The 16,522-nt window shown below is 32.4% G+C and overlaps 1 long non-coding RNA gene across 1 annotated transcript in view; it reads left to right on the top strand.

Annotated features, from left to right (window-relative positions):
- The window catches only part of LOC115031512, a 32,416-nt gene extending 21,727 nt beyond the window's left edge, over positions 1 to 10,689 (top strand). The window contains exons 6-9 of the long non-coding RNA XR_003837152.1: positions 1,395 to 1,520; positions 2,590 to 2,727; positions 3,691 to 3,748; positions 6,495 to 10,689. This is a non-coding gene — a long non-coding RNA (uncharacterized LOC115031512). The remainder of the gene's footprint in view (positions 1 to 1,394; positions 1,521 to 2,589; positions 2,728 to 3,690; positions 3,749 to 6,494) is intronic.
- Positions 10,690 to 16,522: the final 5,833 nt, after the last annotated feature.

Below are 16,522 nucleotides of genomic sequence, written 5' to 3'. Positions count from 1 at the left end.
GAGATTATTTCAATCTTCTTGTATCTGTTGAGGCTTGGTGTGTGACAGATTATATGATCAATAATGGAGAAGATACCATGAGGTGCTGAGAAGAAGGTATTTTCTTTTGTTTTAGCGGTAATGTTCTGTAAATATCTGCTAAACCCATTTGGTTCATAACTTCTATTAATTCACTGTGTGTTTGTTTAGTTTCTGTTTCAATGACTTGTCCAATCATGAGAGTGGGGTGTTAAAGTCTCTCCCTATTATTGTATGTGGTTCAATATGAATCTTGGAATTTAGTAAAGTTTCTATTATGAATGTATGTACCTTTGAATTTGAGGCATAGTTGTTCAGAGTTGAGACTTTCTATTGATGAACATGAAGTGTCCTTTCTCATCTTGCTTGATAACTTTTGTAGAAAGTCTGGTGTATATTAGAATGGCAACTCCTGCTTGTTTCTTGGCACCATTTGCTTTGAAGATTTTTTTTCAGGACTTTTACTATGAGGTAGTGTCTGTTATTGAGGTGTGATTCTTTTGTTTTTTTAATATTTTTTATTACATATTTTCCTCAATTACATTTACACTGCTATCCCAAAAGTCCCCCATACTCTCCCACCCGTTCCCACTTTTTGGCCCTGGCGTTCCCCTGTACTGGGGCATATAAAGTTTGCCTGTCCAATGGGCCTCTCTTTTCAGTGATGGCCGACTAGGCCATCTTTTGATACATATGGAAACAATCACCCATGGAAGGAGTTACAGAGACAAAGTTTGGAGCTGAGACAAAAGGATGAGGTGTGATTCTTATTTGCAGCAAAATGCTGTGTTCTGTTTGCATATCCAGTCTATTAGTTTATGCCTTTTATTGGGAAATTGAGTCTGTTTATGTAAAGACAGATAATTGTTAATTTCTGTTATTTTTGTTGTTGTAGATGGCAGTATGTTTATGTAATTCTCTCCTTTTAGTTTTGCTGTGAGACTATTAATTTCTTGTTTTAACTTATAATACATGAATTGCTTCTTAATCATTATAAAGGGATCATTTTTATCTTCAGATTAAATGTTGCTTAGTGCCATTTTTTCATGTTGTGAAATCTCGATGCCAACTGTAATGAGATCTGATATCCTCTTCTCATGTGTCTGAAGATAGCAACTCTGTACTCACATATTTAAAATAAAGATATCTTTAAAAAAGTGAAATCATAGAAGTGTTAATTAAACAAAGTATTTTGTTAGTAAAAAGTTAATTAAAGTAGAAAAATTACTAGCTAATTCACAAACTAAGATTTTGTTTCTGATCAAAATTATAATTACTTATTTAGAGGATATTCTTATGTATCCCAGGCTGACCTTTAATGGATTATATAGCAGAGAATAACCTTTTAACTTTTGATTCCCCTAACCCTACTTTAGGAGTATTCTGGGATTACAGTCAAATATTAGAACACCAGGTTTATTTGGTTCTGGCATTCAAATTCAGAGATTCCCTCAGGCTGGATAACTTCTATATCAACTGAACTACTATATCTCTAGCTAAAGGTAAACTTTTATATTTTAGAGCTTGTTATCATGCTGATTCCCATATTCCCAGTATTCAGGATGTTAGTCTAGAAAGATCACAAGAGTTCCAGGCCATTTTAAACTATGTAACCACATGACATAGTGGCTTCCACCTTTAATCCCAACATTCAGCATGCTAAGGTTGAAGGAGCACTGATGATTTAAGGACAGTCAGGGGTATATACTGAGTTCCAGATTAGGCTTGGATACAGAGTTAGACTATGTATAAAAGTAGCTATAATAGATCAATAATAAATACATAAAATCACAATTTGAATATTTCTTTAGATGTTGTGCATGTCAGTCAACAACTTTCTGACTACATTCTGGGCATCGTATGTACCAACTTTCGTTCATCTTTTCTACTTTCCCAAATGGTTTTCAATATAAGAAATAAGTTCAAGGGGGCTGGTGAGATGGCTCAGTGGGTAAGAGCACCCGACTGTTCTTCCGAAGGTCCAGAGTTCAAATCCCAGCAACCACATGGTGGCTCACAACCATCTGTAATGAGATCTGACTCCCTCTTCTGGTGTGTCTGAAGACAGCTACAGTGTACTTACATATAATAAATAAATAAATCTTTAAAAAAAAAAACAAAAAAAACAAAAAAAAAAGAAATAAGTTCAATATGTTCATGTCTACCTGGAAATTTAGATACAGGGAGGATTATGCAGTTCCATTTTTGATTCAAGAATAGTCTAGACTGCATCCAGAAAGCATCTCTCAAGAAATAGATGATTATAGTCTGTCACTTCCATGTTAGAATGTTTACTATGTGTAGACCTTATTTTTCAAAAAAGCTGCCATGCATCAATACCTCAGTTGTATTACTTGTAAATATTTGTCTAGTATTATATTAAATCTACTACATTTATAATATTTGAGGATAAAACATATCCTATTTAAATTTCATTAAACATACTGTGTATGAGATAGTGAAATGATTACAGTCTTAATAGAAGAAAGGAGTGCTTCATAACTTTGATTCAGTTTCTACACGAACATTATATAACTTTTGATTCATTATATTTGTCTGTTATTTCTATAGAATGTGGTTTTTCTCTGATCCAGGAGTAGTGTGGCCCAACTCTACTCCTATCTACTTAAGAGACAACACAGGAGGCCTGCACATTTGAGGTCACCTTGACAACACTGAAACATCTTCTTCCCATCTCAACAATAAAAGGTGATAGTATCTGTATAGAGCCCATAATCTTTTATCTGTATACTCAGCAAATTTAAAATATTAATTATCAATATATGTTTAAGAATAAATCTATTGTAAATGAATAGAAGATAATTAGGTGGCAGAACTGAAAGGAAGAACTGAAAGGAGTATAGATATATGTCAAAAAATGTACTGGGATATTACATTTGCTACATGTAACATGAAGTATTTGAAGTTTAAATATTAATTCCATGTGCATGTTTCTATATGCTGCTAGCCATATTAGGTAGTACACAGGTCTTGAGGTGAAAATAGTTTGCTAATACCTTTTTATTTGATTTATGAATACATCCTTCATGTATTTTGAAACATGCTTTAATTTCTTTTTACTCACCTCTTTTAACAGCAAACACCATATAAACACCTGCTATAGGAAAGATCATGAAGGCATATATTATATTTATTTGTCTACATTGTTTTTTTTTTAAGATTTATTTATTTATTATATGTAAGTACACTGCAGCTGTCTGTCTTCAGACACACCAGAAGAGGGCATCAGATCTCATTACGGGTGGTTTTGAGCCACCATGTGGTTGCTGGGATTTGAACATCAGACCTTTGGAAGAGCAGTCGGGTGCTCTTACCCACTGAGCCATCTCACCAGCCCCTGTCTACATTGTTTATAAGTAATTACATAGCAGGAAGTGTAGGTACATATCTTTATTCCCAATACTCTTGCAGCACTCTTGGGTCACTGAGTTCAAGGCCACCCTGGGCTACAGAGTTCCAAGACACCCAAAACAACCAGTCTCAATAAAATAAAACAAAATATTTGTGCCGCAGCTGTTCAATTTTTTCTTTATAAACATACACTGTGGCCAATATATTGATAAACTATATTTTAGTAAAAGTAATTTTGTTATTATAGGATAGCATGTCATGAGTTTGATACTTGAAATAAAAACATTTTCTTACCCTTAGGGATTTACGCTTTGCAGTGGCTGTGAATAAACTACCATGACCAGTGGAACTTATAATGGTAATAATTTACTGAGCATTTATAGTTCAGAGGATTAATACATGATTATTCTTGCTTGGCAGCAAGCAGGCAGGCATGGTACTAGAGCAGTAGCTGATATCTGATATCTGAATGGATTAGCAAAATGCAGAGAGGTATCACATAGAAGCCTACCACCAGTGACACACCTTCTCCCAAAAAGCATACATCCCAATATTTTCTAAATAGTTCCACCAACTGAGCATGTAATGGATAAAATTATATTTTAAGTTTAAATTACTCTGCTTGAGAAATCTATAAAATGTTTCTAACATGTTAGCCCCACTTATTCAAGGACAGATAAATTCTTGGAATACTGAAGGCTGTAGTTTATTCATGATAACAATCCTTATTTTTTGCTCCTATAAACAATATTGGTTTTCCCAACTATACAGCATATACTTGATCACATGTAGGCAGGAGGTAGTGAGGCAGAAAGTATATCTAGATGTTTGCTTTCCACTAATTGGACAAAGGCAGGAATTACACAGTCTTTTGTGGGTTTTACCTTTAAAATTCCTCCATAATGTAATTTGCTGTGATATGGTGACCAGTATTTAATAAAGATTGCTTCAGATTTAGCTCAAAAATTGTGGTAAAGCTCTTATTCTTGCCCAGTGGAATTAACACGAATCAGGAATTCAAATATGTGAACCTACAGATGCCATTCTTACTTAAACTACTGCATTCTCTGGCCTACAAAAGCTTCTGGTTATATGAAAATTCAAAATTTACTCCTACTTTAAATCACTTCATAGACTTTGACAGTGTTAACACATTAAAAGTCCAAAGTTTCATATGAAAATCAAGGCATTCTTTTAATTATAAAGCTTATAAATGTCAAAAAGTATGTTATATGCTTCCAATACACAGTTCCAGAAATCATTATCTTTCTAGACGTAGAGAAATGAAAGCATAGTAAGAAAATACTGGATCAGAGTAAGAGTGAAACCCAGCAAAGTACATTTCCTATACTTCCATGTCTTATACCACAGTGCTTACATGCCTTTCTCTTCCAAGTTTTGTTGAATAAAGCATACTTCTTTCTCGTGGTCTAGTTTCACTCCATGCCTGCAGCCCTGCTTGACAGAAAGCCCATGATTGTTCTGACACCTTTAATATCCTGCAGTCTCACTTTCACAGCTTCATGCCATGGCCTCTCAAAACTGCAGGGACTATAGTACCTTGAGCCTGGCATCAGCTGCTTTCCAGAACAAAGAAGGAAGAGTCTGTGACCATTTTATTCCTGTATTCTCCATGATTCTAAAGCCACAACCATATCTCCTAAACTACCTACTTCAGCTACTTGCTTGATATAAAGTATGACCCCTTTGAATTATATTTGCACACATTTTTATTTGTTTTTGCTTCCTAGGAATAGAAAATTCCTTGGCCTTTTTCTTTCACAAGTTGCAGTATTAGCTTGATAGACCCTGGGGGTATTACACCCTTTATTCAATTCCCTCCATGACTCTCCTTATCTTTTCAGTACAAGCCTTAGTTCCAATATTGATTTTTTTTTGGTGCTCTTTTTCTCTTCACACTATGTTTTTATTTTAATTTTTTTTGTCTTGCTTGTTCTTTCTCATTATAGACCTATACTAGAGTAATCACTAATAACCAAGTGACAGAACCTATATTAGGCTGTCCTAAAAACTCTTCTAGCAAAGAAATTAATCTAATTTTGTTTTAGTTCAGCCACAGGAAGATTCGTTTTTTTTTAATTAGGTATTTTCTTCATTTACATTTCCAATGCTATCCCAAAAGTTCCCCCGTGCCCTTCCCCCGAATCACTTACCCAACCACTCCCACTTCTTGGCCCACAGGAAGATTCTTATGAGAAAGGGAAATAACCAAATTGTTTGCCAAAATAACATGAGATGGTATCTAGACTAGTTGCTAATATTGTTTCCACTGTGTAAACTTTTGATAGGGCTCCATAGCTCACATTGCCTTCATCACTACTATCTTCCAAATTTCTGCTAGAATGACTTGTTAAACCCTGCTTACAGCATCCAACTGCTTTCCAAGTCCAAAGTCTTAAATTTTTACATATACTTTCAAAACACAGTGTGCTAAGGACTATCAGAGCAATACTTCACTCTTGGTACCAACTTCTGTCTTAGTCGCATTTTGATTTTTATGACAAAACACCATGAGTAAGGCCACTTTAAAAGAAACCATTCATTAGGGTCTTAGGTGGTGAAAGCATGGCAGTTGGCAGGAGATATTATTCTTCAAATCACTGCAAAGGTTGTGAAAGAAGCTTTTAGGACTTCAGATACAATAGATATTTATTTTCTCTCTCTTTTTTTTCTTCCAATAGATGGAGTTCACTATAGGTTGCAAGCAATAAGTAATCCTTTTGCTGTTGATTCACTGATGTTAGGATTTGTATTTTTTAAAAAAATATTTCCATAAAATATTATTGAATATAGTACATATTTTAATCTATTAGTTGCTAGGATATAGAATCTAAGGGTCCTATATTGAAAATACTAGGGTAAAAAAATAAAGTGATTAAATAGCATATAAAATATGTAAAATAAGAAATAAATGAGGAAAATGATAACAGCCATTTCATATATATATAATTTGTCATTGCCTTCAGAACTAGATGCTGCTTCAGTGGAATTCTTGTAAAATCTTGAGGATGATATTTATTTATTGAAAAACTGGTAACATGTTACTTTTTTCACTTAAAGTCTACTTCTATGTACTCTCCTAGGTGGTGAACATCTTCAGATACACATCAAATATGCCTTTCTGAAAGTTTCATCTACAGCATCTCCCAAATACCATTATATATTTATTGTTTCTGGAGTATTAGTTTACCTTTATTATCTCACAAATTGTATAGAAGATTTCCAAGGAATAGAAATGACCTGCTCTTGGCAAGTAATTGCCTAAAATGTTTAATACTTCTGTTTTCAGTATATTTTGGACTCTCATATTGTTTGTTGCTTATTATCTTTTATTCATATTTTAATTTGCAAATGGGAGAAACTTTTCTAAGTGGGTTGCATAGCTAATGTATATAAACATTTTTATGATACTTCAGATTATAGCAACATTTCTTGACTAATTGAATCTCCCTCTATACCAGTTTTGTTATCATTTGTGAGATATCCTCTTCCTCCTTTGAATAAGAAACTCAGATTTTAGGCAGGCCCTAAAGAAGATTGGCACAGTGGTGTTCTTTAGAGAAGATGCTCTGGTGCTATTTTTGCTGATACTAAGGTCTCTGTCTAGGGCAGCAATATGCGTCTCTATGGTTTGCTTTTTCTCCAATATGACTACTGGAGACTTTGATGCCCTTGTAACTGAGTGGGTTGAGAAATGTCCTTGCAATAATAAGGAGAGACATAGTGATGCTATATTGTAGATGTGTGGCATCATATTTTTTTGATATCACTTTTCAGGTGTGAGTAAAATCTCAATGTTTCAAAGTGATTTTTAGTTTTCTGTATAATGTGGGTTTTTTATGTTAATCTCCTTAAACTAAGTAATGTGAAGTAGTGATTGTTTTCAATATTAGTTGTGTGTTTCTAGACAATAAGTCACCAGTTCATTTGAAAACGACTGTCTGCCTTTCTCAATCGGTTTTAATAATTGTAAGAGTGAAAATAATTGGTAAGAATTTTAAAGTGTTTGGATATATATGTCTGCATGTGTGTATGTGTGTGTCAGGTGTCTGTAGAAGTCAGAAATGAAATTCAAGATTATATAATAATCATATTTTGAATGCTTGAATTGTTTCCTTACACATTACTTAAAAGGTGTCAGTAAGAAAGCTCAATGGAAAAAGCCAACTGGGAATTCCAGTTGGATCACTGGAACCCAGGTTATGTGTAAGACAGAATATAGCTGAGAACAGGACACTTCACAGATTATTTTTAGTCTCATAAATTTGTAGTACAATCCATATCTCCTTACTCATTATATTATTATTACATTTTAGCGATATCCTGAGGTGCATCCTGGATTCTTTTTATAATGCTCATTTATTTTATATGCACTGTTGTTTTTCTGTTTTAATTGCAAGGTTAAATTAGTGTATTTCAATTAGTCTCTCATGTTTACATTTTCTGAGGTCAGATTGCTTATGACTAATCAGACACCACTACAACTTGTCAGTTTGTGTTAAGGGCCACAAAACTTTGTAAAACTCTAGATTTACAGACCATATTTTTGAAACTAGGAATCTGTTCTTGTAGTACAAAAACAATTAAGGCTAATCATTAAACTATGCCCCCATAAATAGTTGCAATACACAAATCTTGGGTTATATTTATATTTTAGCAGATAGTTGTCTAACCTGTAGTCAGTTGTATAGGTCTAGTTTCATCCAGACAGACTTTGGTAGATTTAGGATTAGAAGGTACAGAAAGAGTATCTTTTCTTGTACAAGTTTCTGAATGCTCTACATGAGTGATTCTCAACCTATAGGTCCCAACCCCTTTGTGGGTTGAATATACCTTTGACTGGGGTCACTTAAGACCATTGTAAAGCACAGATATTTTACATTATAATTCATAACAGTAGCACAATCATAGTTATGAAGTAGCATTAAAAATAATTTGATGGTGGGAGGTCCCTATTATGTGAAGAGATGTATTAAAGGACTGTCATATTAACTATTTTAAAATTAGATGTTTTAGTTCAATATAATATCAACATGTATTGTGATTAAATAATTCTTTGGTCATTAATTGCTAATCTGCTATTCCAGTTCCATAGCAGCTTATAATAAGGGATAAACGTTCATGGTGTATATACTAGTCAGTAACTTTCTTATGTTTATATAAATGTACATGGAGATTTTAGATGTAAGATCTTTGTATTAATGATTTTTCCATTTAATCTATCATAGTGGTTTATGGAGTTTACAAAAATATGTTTGCTGATGCTTGTGATGATGTTGATGATGTGTATAATTATATAACTATGATAATATTTTTGAGTTCCTGCTTATATAATAGTTTTCCAAGTATGGTAATATTAAATCATCATCTGTATATGTCTTTGGTTTCTGTCAATATTGTGAAGTTACCTGCATATGTTTTGTGGGTTAAGCCAGAGCAGTGGTGTTATATAGTGCTAATTTTCATAGTTTTGTTTTTACTAAGTTTCAATAGCTTTGTAAATAACAGCCAATCTAATAGGTGAAATAATATTTTTAAAGCCTAAATTAAGACTAAGTTAAATGCTTAATGGCCATGATTTTATAAAACTAAATAGATTTTTAGTTGTAGAAGCAACATAAAGTTTCCAAATTTTGCTAAGTTTACATAGTGATACAGCAAAGGTTGCATAGTGATACCTTGTCTCAATGTTTGCATTTTTCATAAATTGCTTAATTATACACTATGGTAACAAGTTTTTCTTTATATTTAATTTTGATGTAATTATAGAACCACATGCTTCTTATATAATCTGACTTATGCTCTGCATTCATTTCACTTATTATTTCCATTACTCTTTCCCTCCCTATTCTTCTCATCTTATTTCTGTTTATACATGTCACAGAACTTTGTTTTCATTTAAGATATGCAGTTCACACTGGCCAAAATTTTTCTGTGATTATTTTATAACCATATAAGTGTGCTTATGTTCCTTTAATCTTGGATTAAAATGTAAGAAATGTTGATTGTCTTGTTAAACTATAATATTAACTATATTATAATATATTACAATGTAATATGTTATAATATATTATAGTATTTTGGTAAGGATTATATTATATTATATAGTTATCCTCTAGATTCCTGTTTCTTTTCTAATGAAAGAAAGAAAGAAAGGGGTGGTTACATTTAAGAAAAGGAGTGGTGATGAAACATAATTAGAGGGAGAAGAAATATAATTATCATATATTTTGTGAGAAAATATCTATAAAAGAAAGCAGAATAAAATTTAAGAATATCAGATGCATTATGACTAGTTTAAGAGTATGCCGTATGCATTGCTCATATTTACATTTCATTAGTTGGTTTAGTTGTGTTTTATTCTGTGGGATAAAACAGAATTTGCAAAAGCCATGTCGCTTTCATATTGTTTAATCTGAATCAATTCTGTAGACTATTTTGGTTATTCATAGCATTGAATTTCTTGAAAATACCACCATTTAGATTTCAAGAGCCCTCAGCTTCTGATTTTTTCCTTGTAAAAGGATGGAGGACATATATTTGTCATAGAAAAACTTCAGAATAAATGTGTGTTACCTTCAATAAATCATGTCAAGTTTAAATGCTTATTGTCCCAAAATAGATGATCATTAGTGTAATTCAATGTGACAACTTTCTCTAATGTTGAAGTTCTTTCTAAATAAACATTACATACAATGACCATTTGAAAATATATAGATTTCTTTATAATCAAACTTTAACCCTATCAATTTAAATTTTCTTTGTGTTTCTATTTTTGAATCCTATAAGAAATTTGACAGCACATTTTCAGTGAACATCTGGTAGAACTCTTCTATGAATAAATCTGATCCAGGGCTTTTTAAACTATTTTGTTTATTTATTTTTATGTAATACATTTTGATAACAGTTTTCCCTCTTCTAAATCCTCCCATATCTCTTATTGTCAGAGGTTTTATTCTACTGTTTCTTTCATAGTGTATTTCCAGTTTGTTAAGAAGACAACTCTTGGTTCAACTTTGGTAGACTGGAAAAATTTTAAATTCACCCAGTTCTTTTAGATCTAGGTTTTAAGTTCTGACATAATGGAGCATATATTTCTAAAGTGTTCCCTTATATTATTATCCTTGACTTTTTAAATGTTTGATGTGTTTCCTTGATCATATCTGATTCTAGTTATTTAGGCCATCACTTTCTTCTTTTTGTCAATTGTGTACATTAAATTTGTTCATCATTTCAAAAATTCAGCTTAATGAGTCATTGACCCATTATATTTTTTCATGCTTCATCAATTTCTGCTTTATTTTTATACTGTAAAATTAAATATGTGTATTTTTAAAATATTATTTTTGCTTTTATTTTTCTTACAATCCATTGTGACTTATTCATATTTTTTCAGGTTCTTAAACTATATCACCTAGTCATTTGTCTGTGCTATTTTTATGTTGTTTTGTTTTTGTTTTTGTTGTTGTTGTTTTGAGATACACCCTTACCATGTTACTAGATGTTACAAGGTTCTTTAAAACTGAGTTAACAGCCAGACAGGTTAGCACATACCTGTTATCTTAATGTGTAGAAGCAAAGACAGGAATACCATGAGATTCATATGTAACAGGGATATCTACCCATACTATTTATTAAGAAATAATAAAAACCAAAACATTAAAACCTGGGAAAATTTGACATCATTTACTTGTCACTATATTGGATAAGATTCGTTTATTGATTTTGTGTGTGTGTGTGTGTGTGTGTGTGTGTGTGTGTGTGTGTGTCAGAGAGAAGCAAACAGAGACAGAGAGACAAAGAGAGGAAAAGGGATTTTGAGAGATTGCTATTATATTAATCCCTTAACAAAAACTTCTAAAGTAAGAATTTAGCTCTTGATAGTTTAGAGAGAGAAATAATAGTTTGTATTATTCAGTGTATGATTTACTTGTGATCATACAAGCAAATACAAGATCTAGTGACAGTTGATATAAGAAGAGGAAAAGCTGCTTGAAGCACTACCATGGATACTTTAGCATGAAGGAGTTGAGAAATCAGTCATTCCTTTGTATATTTTCCTCATGTCAGTTTCCCCTTTTATTGTTTTGGTCTGCATTGTAGAATGTGAAAGCTCAGTTCTTGATTTTTCCATATCTACTCATTGAAACCAGAAAAATCTGGTATATGTGGATATTAAGGTATATTAAGAATAAATTTCAAAGGTAATGGGATAGTATTTAGATTTTGTATGCCAATGAAAGACATAGTTTACAAATATAGCTTACATCACTGTTTTATGTAAAAGTGTTGTGTAGAGAAGGGAGAAAAAGGTCAAGTTTAAATCTTAGTATACTTTTGAATAGATATATTATGCTTTGATGATGTCATCTATATTATCATAGCCCAGAAATATGCTCACATATTGTCAGGTTCTTTTAAAAAGTTACTTAGATGTTCCATATAGAACCTTTTGGATCTGGGTGATGGTGGTGGTGGTGGCACATGCCTTTAATCTGAACACTGAGGAGACAAAGGCAGGCAGGTTTTTTTTTTTTGTTGTTTTGTTTTTTAAGTTCAAGGCCAGCCTAGTCTACAGAATGACTTCCCATCCATCTGGGATTACATAGAAAAACCAGGTCTCAAAAAACCAAAACAACCAGCAAGACAATAAAAAAATTAAATAACTTTGATAATATGTTTCCTTCCATTACTTCTCCCAGATAGTTCCTACCCTTATCCGCCAAATGTTATCACATTCATCTCTGAGTAGATACAAAAATATTAGTATATTACATGTGTACTATTTCACATTTCCTTTGGCATTCCATGTTGGTTAAATAAATATATAACTGAGTATATTTAACATCACAGCATTATAATAATCTTTCAATATTCTAAAACTAATCTAATATCATTTTATTCCCATTTGCATTGTTTCTTTTACTTCTTGCATGCATTGAATTATATTTTTGAGGCATAGTTTTTGCACTGTTTAAAAATATGTTTTTTTGGAAAATTTAAGAAGATTTATTGAGTAATAGAATGAATGAAAGGTCAACCAAAATGAAAACTACCAATTTTAATAAGTGACTAAAGGAGTCAAGATATATGATGCTAGAAATCAAGGAAGTAGCACAGTATAGAATGTACATAAGGAAGAATTTGATAGAAGTTCTAGTAGGGCAAGGTGAATTTTGTCCACATTAGTTTAGAATATTATTGCTGACCAACAGTAATAAGTAGAGTTAGGCGAAAGTACGTGTATGGAAGATATTCTTGTCAAGTGAGCCAAGAAAATTGTGAACCTTATTTCCAGAAATGCATTATAAATTATTTTCTACTTAGTGGCTTATAAATGAGTACCTATTTTCAAAGAGTATCAATATTTATACCACATAATATATGAATTATATCTCAAATTTTCTTTTTCATTCATTTTATCTTTCATTTATTTACTTTTTTTTTAGAAGACTAAAGATTTTGAGCTCTTAATTACAAATTAAGAGTCATTTAACTCTGGAAATATAAATCACATATTCTGCTTATTATCCTCTTTTATATTTGCTATTTGGTCCCTACTAAAGGAGTCATTTTAGCTCTACTTAAACTCTTGTATTTTAAATATTTTCTTTTGGGAGTTATTGTAGAAAGGCTGGAAATGAGTCATTGGTAAGACAATGCAGGACACACTATGTCACCAAGAATACTTTTTTTTAAAAATCTTTAGAGCAAACACTGTAGTTCAACTTCTAACACTGTCTAACTTCAGATACTTTATTCATGTGTCACTTAGTGCTATGTGTTTATTGCAATTCTTGACCTAAACTTTTAAAAAAATTACTTGAGTATTTTTTATGATTATTTGTATCTATGTATGTGTAAATATAGGTGCTTCTGGAGATAGAAGAGGGTATCAGGGCACTTGAATCTGGAGTACAGGTAGTACAGGGAAGCTGTGAGCTGGCCAACAAAGGTGCTGGTAACTGATGTCATGTGCTCTATAAAAGAAATGCTCTAATCTACTAACACACATCTCCAACCCTGATCTAAGTTTTTAAACTTTATTTGCCAAGGTTTCTCACATTCCATGGTAGGCATTTCCTTAAAGTACTTTATTTTCATTTCATTTTCTGAGTCAGTACATGTGTTTAGTATTGGAATTCAACTAGTACTAAACACACATCTACTGATGTATGACAGATGAGAATATACTTAGTAGGTTATCATGGCACATGCTTTTAATTCCAGCACTGCAGAGCCAGGCAGATCTCTGTGAGTTTGAGTCCAGTCAAATCAACATAATGAGTTTCTGTCTATCTCAAAACAACAAAACAAAACAAAACAAAACAACCCCCCCCCAAAAAAAAACAGCAACTAGTGTGTTATAAATTAGATACCATTTGTCTTAGTTTGGATTTTGTTGCCATGAAGAGACACCATGAACAAGGCAACTCTTATAAAAATACAGTGGGGCTGGCTTAGAATTTCAGAGGTTTAGTTCTTTGCCATTATGGTTTGAAGCATAGCTGCATGCAGCTAAATATCATGTTGAAGGAGTCAAGAGTTCTACATCTTGATCTGAAGGTAGCAGGAGATTGTGTGCTACACTGGATGTAGCTTGAGCATTCTCCAGGCTTTACAGGCTGCCCACACAGTTACACACTTTCCAGCAGTGCCACACCCACTCCAACAAGGCCACACATTGTTGGCCACCCTCTATGGCCCAATCATTCAAACATGAATCTATGTTGGCCACAATTATTCAAATGAATATACCATATGACAAAGAAAAAAAAAGGGTTGTTTGTCCAAAAGAGAAGGAATGTTCTTCTTTTTGGAAAAATTTAAGAGTCTAGAAACAGCAAGATGCCACACAAGCAGTATATAACAAATTTGGTACTATTATATGCATTGAGTTTATTGGTGTCTTATGAACTATTCTAAGTAAAATTAGTATTTTCCTAATATTACATTTGTAAAACTTGATTCTTTTAGTTCAATTTTGAATAGTACCAGGTTTACTAAAACATTTCACATTAATTTATGATTATCTTCATTGATAATATTGTGTGGGATCCCATACATGTCCTTCTTATATCTAGTGTTGAAATTTTTGTTTGGGGACATTTTGCTGGTTTTGTATAATTGGGTGTGATTTATTGAAAAGCAGTGAGATATAAAATACAGGAAAGATCAAGATGCCTTAAATAATTGTAGGTATTTAGTCATTTCTTCATTTTTACTCCTTACTTCACGTTTTTAAACATTCATGTTCACATGTAATATTTTGTCCCCTTTCTTCAAAAGAAATACAATGAACTCCTACTTGACCGGGATCATTTTCTTTCTATTATCTTACACTGTAATTTCCAAAGGAGAGATTTTGGTTAAAGTTTACAAAATAAAATGATAAAGGAAGGAGTGAAAAAAACATTTGTAAAAAGCAGAATTATGTTTTGTTAGAAATGCTATTATGAAAAATGTAATTATAGTCATCTAGTAGTATGCATGTTTGATAGGATTTTGAGGAACTTGTAAATCATAGTGATTTTTTTCCTCTTCAGTTTTATTTCTATATTTGGTTAGTGAATTGGTATCTAATTCTTTTTTTAAAAGATTTTATTTATTATTTTATTTATTATTATATGTAAAAACACTGTAGCTGTCTTCAGACACACCAGAGGAGGGCATCAGATCTCACTATGGATGGCTATGAGCCATCATGTGGTTGCTGGGATTTGAACTCAGGACCTTCAGAAGAGCAGTCAGTGCTCTTAACCGCCGAGTCATCTCTCCAGCCCCGGTGTCTAATTCTTACTTGTTGACAACTACATCTTTTCCAACTCTTCTAAGTCGTAGTAGAGAATTTTGAGAGTTTATCACAGAAGACACTTTAGGTTTTTCTCCAGATTTATGAAGTTGTCAGGGAAAAATTTCTGGGAATTTTGTGAAACAATGAAAGTGAAGGGGTATTCTTGCTGCTTCCATTGATACTTAAAACAATTGTGAGACACCTGAATGCCTAGTTTTAGAACTTAGATCTTAGTAAAAATTTAATGTTTCTGATATTTCTCAATTTGTAAACATACTTAAATACTAATTCATTGTTTATTGAAAGACATCGTCTATTATGATATTTCAGGTGATATAATTCATCCTTATTCTCTCATACCCACTCTGCCTTTCCCTTATGTATCACACACTGGCCTTGTAGCCCACATTTAAATTGTTGTCTTCCCTCCCAGGTGCTGAGATTCCAAATGTATGCCAGTATGCTTGCCTCTAAGATTTTTGGGTATAATTATGTTTAGTTATATTTAATATTTTTTTCTGTAAGATTGTCCAGGTCACACTATGTAGACCTGACTGGCATGAGATTCTCTCTGTAGACCAAGTTGATATCAGACTCATAAAAATGTGTCTGCCTCTGCTTCCAAATACTAGGCTTGCAAGCCAGTACCAACAATCAGCTCTCTTTTATCCTAATATTCCCCTTTTAAATTCACTATTGAAACATAAGTTTATGGTTAAATTTTCTATAGCACTTTAAAGGTAATTGCTGCTTATAGAATTTTGTTAACATTGATTGAAAGTCTGAGAACATTTGAATATTTGTTCATCATAACATTTTCCTCCAATTTAAGATTTTCATAGCTAGTTATTTATTGCAAAATACTTGTTCACATCATGTTCCTTTATGTGATTTTCTTCTCATCCTTTGGATGATGAATTTCAGTATAGTTTAGGATGAACATGAATCTTTGGAATGTATTCCATGCTTATGTGGCTTTTGTGAAATACTATAGGTAAAATGTATTAATTTCTTTGTTTGAGTAGTTGCCTTAGCAGGTAGTAGTAAGTGACGTTTTACATGTTAAAACAGAATATGAGGTTTTAACAAAGTAAATGAGTTATTATTTAACTAAAAAAATCCATTAACTAGTTTCTGTGATTGTTTCTTATTTCCTTTATGATTTTAGAGAAATGAGCTCCATTGACAGGGAATTAGTTTTATAGAGACTTATTTTGAGAACTTATTACATGGCAACCTTCCTTCCTTCCTTCCTTCCTTCCTTCCTTCCTTCCTTCCTTCCTTCCTTCCTTCCTTCCTTCCTTCCTTCCTTCCTTC

Source organism: Mus caroli, chromosome 7 (assembly GCF_900094665.2).
Source record: "Mus caroli chromosome 7, CAROLI_EIJ_v1.1, whole genome shotgun sequence".
Taxonomy (NCBI): domain Eukaryota; kingdom Metazoa; phylum Chordata; class Mammalia; order Rodentia; family Muridae; genus Mus; species Mus caroli.
The sequence above is the reverse complement of the archived record's forward strand: the minus strand, read 5'-3'. Positions and strand labels throughout refer to the sequence as shown.